Raw genomic sequence first — 12,291 nt, 5'->3', positions numbered from 1 at the left:
CGAGATTTTGTGAGATTTAGTACTATGGGTACAGCATGATGGGGACACTTTCTAATCAGGTCCTTAAGTCTTTCCCAGGTCTCATAAAATTGCTCACCATCAACTTGCGAAAAGCTAGTGATGCCTCACCTGATTTGATTAGTCCAACCTATGGGGAAATACTTTTTTAGAAACTCTTGTTGCATTTCATCCCAAGTAGTAATCACTACAGTGTCCAAGGAATTGAGCCATTGTTTGGCTTTATCCTTGAGGGAAAATGGGAACAAGGTCAATTGAAGAGCATCTTCAGAAAAATTCTGGATTTTAATAGTTGAACATATCTCTAAAAATTCATCCAGATGCTTATACGGTTTCTAATTGCTAAGTCCATAAAAAGATGGGAGCATCTGAATAACACTAGACTTAATCTCATATTGGTCTGCCTGAACAGCAGGAACCCTAATACATGAGGCCGACGTATAAGTCAAGGGAGTGAAGTGCTCAATCAATGGACGTTCTTTCCGCCATCCTTCTATTTTTCCGAATTAGACACAAAGTTCTCTCAATTTCGGGTTCAAATTGGTCAAGTTGGGGTGACAAGAATGACGACCATGCATTAACTACTAACAACTACGAAAAGAAATAAAACTAAGCAAATCAAACATTAAGAGATAGGGTATATACCTGAATCGCCTAGCTCCAATGAAGATCAATCCTCACTTGAACTTTGCCGCATCCAAGAACGAATATCCAATAAAAAGAAAATCACACATATGATCTTAAGGGGAAGGGAGAATAAAATTCTGTTTTAACAATGATGAGAACAAAATAAAAGAATGGAAAAAAAGAAAAAAACAATGTGCTAGAGGGATAAATATAAGTTCAACAAGTTGGGCTGAAAATGGCACACTTGTCCTTGCTCTGCAAATTGGGCTGCCTGCAAAACAAAATAAAAGCAACTTAGGCTGAACTAATATTAAACTAAAAAAATAAAAATAAAAAATTTGAAATTAAAACTAAAACAAATTAGAACGAAATAACTAAATCAATCTTAGCAACCGTGCTTCGGTTCCCCGGCAACGGCTCCAAAATTTGATCGTGTCGTTTTGTGATAAAAAATAAATCCTAATTAGAACTAATAGAATAGTGGTAAGTAGGGATCGAATCCACAGGGAACTGGAAGGCTAAAATGTTAAGGATGAGATATAGTCGTTTTGGGTTTTGATTAAACTAAACAAAAAGCAATAATTTAATTAACTATAAGGGATACTAAAAATCAATTTGAGAGATGAAAAAGAGAGACTGTCTTCAGGTTTCGAATCCGTATTGACTCATTAGTTAATTTATGGCATACACTTACTGTTCATTACAACTACAAGCTTATGACACCACAGAATGATAATTGCAATTCGGCCTAGTTATAACCTATCTTGCTGATCACTATCGTCTTTCGCTTTTGGCTTAGCACGCTTAGTTCAGTCAGTTATTGTCACACCCTGGCCCGGTTATTAAGGGCCAAGTGTGGCGGGATGTCTCTGACATCCAACCAATCCCTAAGGATCACAAGTGCAGTACCCTATTTACAATCATTGCTCACAGACACAGTAATCAGAGGCAGCGGAAACAATTTAATTAATAGAGATAACATCATTAGTAAGAGAAGTGTAAGTGATATTTCATTTATATAAAGGATAAGACTTATGATACAATTATACAGTTCTCAAAGGTACCATAGAGTAAAAGTATACAAGAAACTATACTATAATTATATAAAGCATTTATAAAGCATAAAAGAGTGGAAAGGTAGCCTGGACTATCAGGCCAAAATCAGGAGGTTGCGCAATCATCATGTGCGCACGAAGTATCGTGCACTTCAAACTCCAGCGCCGCAAATCCAACATTAGAAGTAACTAAATCACCTGAAAAATAAGGATATCCACAGGGGTGAGCTCTCAACTGAGCCCAGTAAGGGGGGTACAAGCATACAAACACAATAAATCCATGATGCATGTGCTAAACTAACATGTTCCTAAAGACAGATACTAAGTCTCATGGGGTATAAGTACTACTACTAGTGGTAGATGCTAACCTCGGTCCCGGAAGTAACCCTTCGGTCACCCAAGCGAAACCATTCTACCACGGTGAGGACCCGCCTGTTCCGGAACTAACACATCGGACCCCGACAGACCCCCAAATGACCAACCCTGCCTATTTATTCCCATAGCGGAATTAGGGACCCGCTAACATGGGATAGAAGATGGCATCCCGGAACTAACACATCGGTCTCTGCCACGGGTTGTCCAACACCTTTCCCCCTGTTAGTAAGGGGCGCAGTACTGGGTAATGAATATCAACCTAGCCCAGTGCAGTCTAAACATGATCAGGCAAGCATGATCTGAGTTATAAAGTACCGAATTCCATCGTCATAAATTCACATCATATAAATAATCAATGCAAATGCAATGCAGTATGTCTTTGTGTAACCTATTTTACATGCAGTCTAATGCATTAAATAAAAGCTAGAAAACTACATGCTCCAGGTATAAAGGAAATGATGCATGAGCATGGCATTTAGCATAAAGTTGAAATTAATGTGATAAACACGCAGGAAATTAAGGTCGAATCCCCTTACCTGAGTTGTAACTTAGCCTATTCCAAATAACCTTCCAAGAACCCAGCAAAGCAGATAAAGAGCAGCAGAAACAGGCCTAAACAACACGCAAAACATCATCCATTAGGTCCTAGTATGGCTCAAGGTTAAGTCCCATAAGGGCAGGGTCATAAAGGCTCCAAAACAGGCAGCCGGATGCAGACTTCCAGGGAGCCGGTCGACCGCCCCTAGGCCTGCAACAGCATCCGGGTCAATGTCCGAATTTGGAGGTTTTGCTTCAATTGGCCAGATCTTTGCATGCATGGCCCAAATTAGGAGTTTTAACATTAATTCAAGGTGGGTCAATCTATTTTGGGTTCCAATTTCATAACTAGTTAGTTAATTTAGGAATTTCTTCAATTAAACCTAAATTTCTTAGCTAGGGTTCATGGACTAGTTACTGGGAGCAAAAATTGGGCTTATTAGAGGTACTACCATGGAGATTCAGACATAACTGAGCCTAAATAGCATTAGGACAGCAAGCAATTGGGTAAGATTCTTATTACTTGAGCTGAAACTTAGAGCTTTAATGGCAGGAATTCAATTAGGCCTAATATGTTGAAGATTAGAGGAAGAGGAAGGTGAAATATGTCCAGAAGCATGGCCTACCTGAATTTCAGAAGTGAAAACAGATGCAGGCAGCACTTCTTTTGTGCAATTTAGCCTTCCAATAAAGAATCCAAGCTTAATCCTAAGTATGGAAGACAAGCCCTAAGTGTAAGCTTCTTCCTCTCCCTTCTTCTCTTCTCTTTTCCTCTTTCTTTCCTTCTCTCCCAAGCTGGAACGAATTTCTTTAGCTCCCTTAGACTTGTGAATAGTGATCAATTGGAAAGTCTTTTGATATTTATCTAACTACTTAAGCACTAAGGGGTAGAATGGTCATTTGGTTATAAATTATTTCTAAAATTCATTCTTTTGTATTTACTACCTTAATTCAGCCATAGAATGATGTCATGCGACATTAAAGGTCATCCGAACATGGGTAATTGTCTGGAACAGCATTCCCCACTGGGGAACTAGGTCCCACGGGGTCAATTTTATTAAAATACCCTTCTAACCCTATTTGGTCGTACAAAACGTTATATAAATATATTTTAAATTATACTTACATTGAGATTAATTAAGGGGGAGGTCCTGCAGCCTGTCCAGCCAGCAGACCCGACATAGGTAGCTCTGGTGCGGGGTCCCACTAGGTAAAAATTACTATTCTGCCCCTAATACACTAATTAATTAAAAATACAACATATATACATATAAAATAGGATTCTTACCTGGGATTCGGCCTAAGACAGAGAGAGGCTTCGCAGGCCATCAATCCAGCATGCCAAGCTTGTGTTGTCTTCCGCTAGACACCTCAGACTCATTTAAGGCCATGGTAGTTGGTTGATCGGAATGCCTTTACAGACGAGTCATGAGATAGGTCTGAATTTCTTAATCGAGACGGCCCTCAACTTAGAGGCTAGCATGGGCAAAGTTGAACCAGAACCTAAATCACACAGGTTCCAAAAGCTTAAATTTTTTTTTTTTGGCGGGTTTTCACAGTTATAGACTATCATCGGTTTCAATTACAATCACAGGAATATCATTGGTTGAATAGAGAAGATGAATCACAGAAACAAATTCCCTAAACTAGATTTAGCAATAAAATCCATTCAATGAAATAAAATTATAAGTCTTAACATCAAGCAATCAAATGTATCATCTATAAATTTAATTAACAAAATTCAATGCTTCATCTACACCTAAAGATAGAAGATATTTAGCCACTCATGGGGCTAATTGACGGGGGGCAGCAACTATTCTTCATGGTGATGAAACGCAGGTGGAGAACTGGAGCGGCTGCAATGGCGATGCAATAAAGGATGCGGCTGACTTGCGTGATGAGGCTGTGCATAACGCAATGAGAAGGCTGCTGGTTCAGTGACACTCTCTCCACCCCTTGCCGAACCCAAGATGCAAAACAAAAAAAATAAAAATAATAGAAAAAACAAGAGAGGAAGCCGAGAGAGATCTTTTTTTTTTCTTTTAAATCGTAGAAGGGTTGGGGAGAGAGAACGAAAGATGGGAGAGAGATAGAGTCATAGAGGGTTTAGGAGAGAGGGAAACCGTAGAGAGAGCTGAAATTGGGAATATTTGGGATTTTAAAAATAAAATAGGATTATCGGAAAGATTGGGAAAGGCATGGGCAGCATGTGAGTGAAGAGAGATACTTTAGGGAAAAGATTGGAGAGAGGGAAAGAGAGAGATGGCAGAGGGAGAATCGTGGAGGATTTAGAAGATATGGGAGAGAGAATGGGCAGCATGTGAGTGAAGAGGAGATTTAGGGAGAGATGGGAAGGAGAGAGCACGTGGAGGGGACTGAAATTAAAGGGAAGGGAGAGATATTAGGGAGGAGATAGGAAAGATAAATGGGAGTTGGGATTTTAGGTGGGAAGATGGGTGATTTTGGGAGAGGAAATCCTAGAGGAAGTTAGAGGATAGATAAAAAAGAGACATTTAAGAGAGTTGGGGAAACCGTGGGAGAGAAGTTGGGAATTAGAGAGGAAATAGGAGAGAGAAACTTGGAGAGAAATTCTAGGAAAGGGGGAAAGTCGCGCTAGCCTTCTGTGCACAACCTATTCTCCAAATGTAATTCCATATATGCCCCTTTTATAACTGTAAATAGCCTTGGAATGAATGCTTGGATGATCTAAACCGATCACCAAGGCCCTTTATTTATGTTGAATCGAAGTACAATTAATCAAAGTACAGATAGGAATGTTGCCTTAGTCCTAATCCTATTAGGAATTCCTAATACAACTAGGAATGCCAGAATAGGACTTGGCTGAGGGAAAAACAATAAAACAAAGGGAAAAATAAAAGAAGAGAATCATAATTTGACTAGTACTACTCTTAACTTGACTAGGACTAATCCTAATCTAACTAGGACTACTTACCCCAATAGTGTAAGTAGCCTATTTCAACACTCCCCCTCAAGTTGGAGCAAAGATGTCGATCATGCCCAACTTGACTAGATTGGGATGAAACAATTTTTCAGACAATCCCTTGGTGAAGATATCAGCAAGTTAATCCGCAAATGTCACAAAGGGAATACAAATCAGCCCATCTTCTAACTTCTCTTTGATGAAATGCCTATCCACCTCAACATGCTTGGTACGATCATGCTGTACAGGATTGTGTGCTATGCTGATTCCAGCCTTGTTGTCACAGTACAACATCATAGGAAGACGAATAGGAACACCAAGATCTTGTAGCAACCCTTCAAGCCAGAGTAACTCACAAATACCCTGTGCTATAGCTTGAAACTCAGCTTCTGCACTAGAACGAGCAACAACATTTTGCTTCTTGCTACGCCACGTAATAAGATTTCCACCTACAAAGGAGCAATACCCAGAAATAGACTTGCGATCTGCAGAACCAGCCCAATCAGCATCAGTGTATAATTCTATCCGTAGATGACCATGCATAGACAAAAGAATTCCTTTTCCAGGAGCTGACTTTAAATAGTGTAAGATACGAAGAACAGCCTCCGTATGAGAAGAGTAGGGATCATGTATAAACTGGCTCACAGTACCCATGGCGACAGTAATGTCAGGACGAGTGTGTGAAAGATAAATCAGCTTCCCTACAAGTCTTTGGTACCGGTCTTTATCAACAGGCTCACCCTCTTTCTCCTTGAGTCGAACAGTAGGGTCCATAGGAGTATCTGAAGGACGATAGCCTAACAACCCGGTCTCAGCCAATAAGTCTAGGACATACTTCCTCTGGGAGAGAAAAATACCTTTAGAAGATCTGGCTACTTCAATCCCAAGAAAGTATCGTAGTTTTCCTAGGTCTTTAATCTCAAATTCTTGTCCAAGGAAGGTCTTCAGCCGTCTGATCTCATCACCATCACTGCCAGTAACCACTATATCATCAACGTAGACTATAAGAACAGTGAGTTTTTCACCATCCCTCTTTATAAAGAGTGTGTAATCAGCATTACTCTACTTATAGCCCACAGAAGTCATGGCCTTATGGAACTGTCCAAACCATGCTTAAGGTGACTTCTTCTACCCATAAAGTGCATGCTTCAGTCTACACACTTTTCCTTGGTTTCTGTCACAAGAGAACCCTGGTGGAATGTCCATATACACCTCCTCATCCAGTGTTCCATTCAGGAATGCATTTTTTACATCTAGCTGCTGCAAATCCCATCCAAGGTTGACTGCACAAGATAATAACACACGAACAGTATTTAACTTTGCAATAGGTGCAAAGATTTCCTTGTAATCAATGCCGTATGTCTGAGTGAACCCTTTGGCCACGAGTTGTGCCTTATACCTATCCATAGTGCCATCCACCTTCTATTTTATCACAAACACCCATTTACATCCAACGGTTTTCTTCCTAGGTGGAAGAACCACAAGCTCCCATGTGTTATTTTTCTTCCATCATAGCTGCCTTCCACTTTCCGTCTGATAAAGCTTCCTGCCAATTGTTAGGAATACGAACAGAAGAAAGAGAGGAAACAAAGGCACGAAAGGATGGGGAAAGGGAATCATAAGAAATAACATGAGATATAGGATGCTGAGTGCAAGTTCTGATACCTTTGCGAAGAGCAATAGGTAAGTCAGGAATATTACCAGGTGGAGAGACAGGTTCTGGATCCGGGTTCTGCAATTGGATGGGTATTGGAGCAACAGTTGATTGAACCTGCTTATGTTTCCTTGCATAGGTCTTTATATTATTACTGTTATCAATCCTCCTCTGAAATTCACTAATAGTCCTCTGGATAGGAGTCTGGACCGGGGTAGGTTGCTCCCCCTGAATAGGAACCTCTCCCCCTGACTCAGGGGGAGTACTAGGGGCAGGCCGAACTGGTTCAGACTCGTGGTAAACAGACTGAAGTAGAGGTGGAGAGTCACTAGTCAGCACCTCTTCACTAACACTCTCCCCCTAAAGAGGTGGGGACACATAATAGGGAACATTTTCATGAAAGACAACATCCATGCTGGCGAAAGTCCTGCGGGATGGGGGGTAATAACATTTGTACCCATTCTGCGTAGCAGAGTAACCCAAGAAAATGCAACGGAGACTATGTGGGTTAAGTTTACCAGGGGACCTTGTATCCCTGGCATGACAAACACAGCCAAACACCTTAGGTGGGACTATAAAGGAAGAAGAGCCAAGTAATAGCTCAATAGGGGCTTTGGAAAGAAGAACCCGATTGGGCAGCCTATTAATTAAATAGGTTGCAGTAAGGACAATATCCCCCCAATAAAGGGAAGGGACATTGCGAGCAAACATAAGAGCCCTAGCCACCTCTAAGAGGTAGCGGTTTTTTCGCTCAGCCACACCATTTTGGGCTGGGGTGTTGACACAACTGGTCTGATGGAGGATTCCATGGGCAGCAAGGTATGTTTGGAATTGACCTTCCATATACTCTTTCCCATTGTTACTCCTTAAAATTTTAAGAGTGGCAGTAAATTGGGTCTTAATCAATTGATGAATGTGCTGAAAACATGAAAAAACTTCAGTTTTTATGTGCATAAGCTATACCCAAGTGAACCTAGAATAGCAGTTGTTGAGATGTACTACTTACCCGATAGGGGTAATTTAGTCATTATTTTAGTGATTTATTTATGTTATGCTGTATTTCTGTTTACTCTGCAATTTCTATTCTCTCCCCTCTATCCGATCTCTATTTTGGGATTCCTAGTTGTAGTAATTCCTAATAGGAATATGACTGGGGGAGGACTCCTACTTTGATTATGATTTGAGATTAATATAAATAAGGGGTTGGGTGATCGATTAGATCATTCAAGCATTCTCAGAATTCAGGTTTTGTTAATAGCAGTCAATGAAAGTGACATACCACCGATGGCCATTCAGGGAAGCTCTCCTACTAGGCCCCCATACATCAGTATGAACAGTATGAAATAAGGAAGAGGATCTTTGATTAGAAATAGGATAAGTTGAACGTGTCTGTTTAGCCAAGACACAAGGCTCACAAAAAAAGTCTTCCTTATTACAGTTTTTAACTAATGCTGGAAATAAATTTGATAAAGTACCTAAGGGGGGATGGCCTAGTCTAGAGTGTCATTTATGTATTTCAGAGGAGAAAGATGCCGAAGGTAAAGCCTGAGTAGGTGAAGGATCGCCATCAAGCAGGTACAATCCGCCATGCACTTTACCCGATCCAATAGTCTTCCCCGAGTCCAGTTCCTGAAAAACACAGTGAGTGGGAAAAAAGGTCACTTTACAATTCAGGGATTTAGTGATACTGCTAATGGAAAGAAGATTAGTTGTAAATTTGGGAATATGCAACACAGATGATAGTGTAAGGGAAGGAGAACAACCAATGGATCCTTTCCCTGAAATGGAGGAGAGGGACCTATCAGCAATTTTGACTTTATCCTTACCAGAAGCAGGAGAGTATGTATTGAAAAGGCTAGAAGAACCTGTCATGTGATCAATAGCACCGGAGTCTATGATCCATGGAGTGGATACTACTGATGCACAATGACCAGCAAAAGAAATACCTGTACGGGCAAAGAAGGAACCTGAATTGGCAGCAGACGTAGTAGAGGTAGCAGATGTGTTCAACATACGACGCAAAGCCTGGAGTTCTTCCTGGGAGAAACCAATGTCAGCAGTGGGAGTTGGAGCTACACTTTCAATATGATTGGCTTTATTTTTAGACTTAGCACGACCATGTTTGGCCTCAAAATCAGCTGGCTTCCCATGTAATTTCCAACACTGAGCCTTAGTGTGATATGGTTTGTAACAATGCGTACACTGACCAGGCTCTTTGGTAGTAGTAGTAGAAGCAGCAACACTGTCAGGAGTGGGGCCAGCAGTCTGTAAGGCTGATCTCTCAACTTTGGTAGTAATCATCATGGCAGCCCTTCGTGTCTCTTCACTATGAACATAAGAAAAGGTCTCCTCTAGAGTGGGGAAAGGAACCCGTCCAAGGACTTGCACCTGAATAGGGTCATAGTCATCATTGAGGCCAGCCAAGAAATCATAGACACAGAATTGGTCTACATAGGTGTGGTAGGCAGTAATATCAGCAGTAGTAGTAGGCTGAAACCGAGCATAGTGATCCAATTGCTGCCATAAACACTTGAGGGCAGCATAGTATTTGGTGACAGACATCTCCTTCTGAGTAGTGGTTTGGAGTGTCTTCCTGATTTCATAAACCTGAGCACCCTACCTGAACGACCATAAGTGCCCTTGACAGCTGTCCATATCTGTGTAGCAGTGTCAAGGAGAAGATACTGACTAGAGAGGTTGGTGGTCATAGAGTTCAGAACAAAGGACATTACCATTGCATCATTGGTAGCCCATTTAGTACGAGCAGCACCTTCTTCAGTAGGCTGTTTGGTGGTGCCAGTAAGATGGCCAGTGAGTCCCCTACCAGCCACTGTTAAGGATAATGATCTGGCCCAAATTAAGTAGTTTGTACCATCAAGCTTAATGGCAGCAGCATAGGGAAGAAAATCAGACCTAGTTTGATCTCCTCCAGAAGTAGCAGTAGTCATCTCTGAGTCACCCATGATTCAGCCAGACAAAAAAAATCAAATCTGCAAAAAGAACGTAATTCGAATGTGAATGATGGGTTTTGAATTTGCAGAATTTTCAGCCGTCAGAATGGGCTGAAACCTTGGTCGAGTTTCCTTCTAATACTAGGAAAGATATCTTCCAAAAATTAGCTCTTTCTGATGAGCCAATAAAAAACCCTAAATTTTGACAAATTTAGGAAGAAAGCTTGATTGCAGAAAACTGATTGCAGAAAACTAATTGCAGAAAATTGCAGAAAAGTGCAGCACTGGATCTAAATCACTTCTGCAGTCTTCAACTAAGGACTGGTGTAGACCAATAGAAGCAGGAAACAATCTCCATAAAAGTAGAAATCAAACTTCAGGTGTAAGAAGAGCTTGATCTCCAAGGATGGAAATAACCTGCCGGCAGATTTAGGTCACACCACTGTTCTTTGATCTTCAATGAGGTGACATTGAGGGCAGCAACTAAATTTGCATTAGATCACCTCATAGTTGCTGCCCTGATGGAGAGAAAGAGGCCGAGAGTGGTGGAGAGAAAAAAAAAGAAAAAAACTGAGAAAGAAGAGAGAGGAGAGAACCAGAAATCGAGAAAAGCTGTTCCTAGATCAGATTTGGCTCTGATACCATGTAAACAGCCTTGGGAATGAATGCTTGGATGATCTAAACCGATCACCAAGGCCCTTTATTTATGTTGAATTGAAGTACAATTAATCAAAGTACAAATAGGAATGTTGCCTCAGTCCTAATCCTATTAGGAATTCCTAATACAACTAGGAATGCCAGAATAGGACTCGGCTGAGGGAAAAACAATGAAACAAAGGGAAAAATAAAAGAAGAGAATCATAATCTGACTAGTACTACTCCTAACTTGACTAGGACTAATCCTAATCTGCTAGGACTAGTAGGACTAATCCTAATCTAACTAGGACTACTTACCCCAATCGGGTAAGCAGCCTATTTCAACAATAACAAATGTTGCTTTTCCTCTTTTGCCCTTGCACATGAGTTATGGGTCCATGTGAATACATTAGAGCACTAATCTTGTAAACTGACTCAACTTCGTCCGTTTGGCATCAAATACGCGCAAGTCCTATAACACCCTGCAATCACAATAAAATAGCAAAATGGAATTAATTAAATCACAGATATTAAATTAAAACCAACAATTAAATAGAAATTCAATGCATAATTACATCCCAATCATGAACGCTACAAAGTATGAGCCACACTCTGTCTGTCACTTTCATGTTAGCTAATGAGAACACAAGAAATAGAATCTTCACACCACAAAGTTGGATGGTTTGCCATTTCGGGGTTATCTTGAAGCTTATCTACTGCCACCAATATTTCTATGCTTTGCTTACTCGTTTAGATTGTTTTCTGATGTTTTGCTTGATACAGGTTGTTCAACCTCCTACTAATTCGGTTACGAGCTTTAGTTTCAGTCCCAAGGGTTTTTTGTTGAATTTTTAACAGGCCCAAGCCCATCCTAAGGTTCGGCTCCACCTGGTGCACTTCACCTTATTCAAGCAATCAAAGCCCAAACCTGCTTCCCTGCACTGCAAAAAATTTTCAGACGGAGAAGCCATCATCGTCGTCGTCAAAACGCTGAGGTTTTCTCGTGGAGGTCATGGGTAAGAGATTCCTTGACAATATGTGACCTTTTAGAGAAGCCAGAGGCATAGATGGCTGCATCAAGTGCATCATTCTTGGGTTTTCCAACCTCCACTACTGATTCGGTGGACTCCCTAGGCAAGGATGGGGTTTTTTATTATTATTTTTGTTATGATCCGAGTTTTCATCGTTATTCCTATCAGAAAAACTGCTGTTCTCAGCCTGTTTCTCTTCTTTAATAAACTCACTAGTACTTTAAAGCAACAGCCGATCACGAGTTTACTCAGTATTCTTTTTCTTATTAAAAGAATTATATGCCATATGTTTGCCTATTCTATTAGGTCTCAATAGCAGCTCTATGTGAAAGGTTATTTTCCAATGCTCTCTATAAGCTTTGAAGCATGATGGAACTGTTCGATTCTTCTTTTCTGATAATAATTGTGTTATAGTTCTCTTTATGTATGTCTCATTTGAGGGTAAGTTAAGTGTAAATTGTTCTAT

The 12,291-nt window shown here is 40.6% G+C and overlaps 1 non-coding gene across 1 annotated transcript; it reads left to right on the top strand.

Moving 5' to 3' along the window:
• The first annotated feature begins 30 nt into the window (after positions 1 to 30).
• Positions 31 to 136, top strand: LOC122647265. Its single transcript, XR_006330836.1, has one exon. It is a non-coding gene; the product is annotated as a small nucleolar RNA R71 (small nucleolar RNA).
• The last annotated feature ends 12,155 nt before the right edge of the window (positions 137 to 12,291 follow it).

Source organism: Telopea speciosissima, unplaced genomic scaffold (assembly GCF_018873765.1).
Source record: "Telopea speciosissima isolate NSW1024214 ecotype Mountain lineage unplaced genomic scaffold, Tspe_v1 Tspe_v1.0015, whole genome shotgun sequence".
Classification (NCBI taxonomy): domain Eukaryota; kingdom Viridiplantae; phylum Streptophyta; class Magnoliopsida; order Proteales; family Proteaceae; genus Telopea; species Telopea speciosissima.
This window is presented reverse-complemented; position numbering and strand designations above follow the sequence as displayed.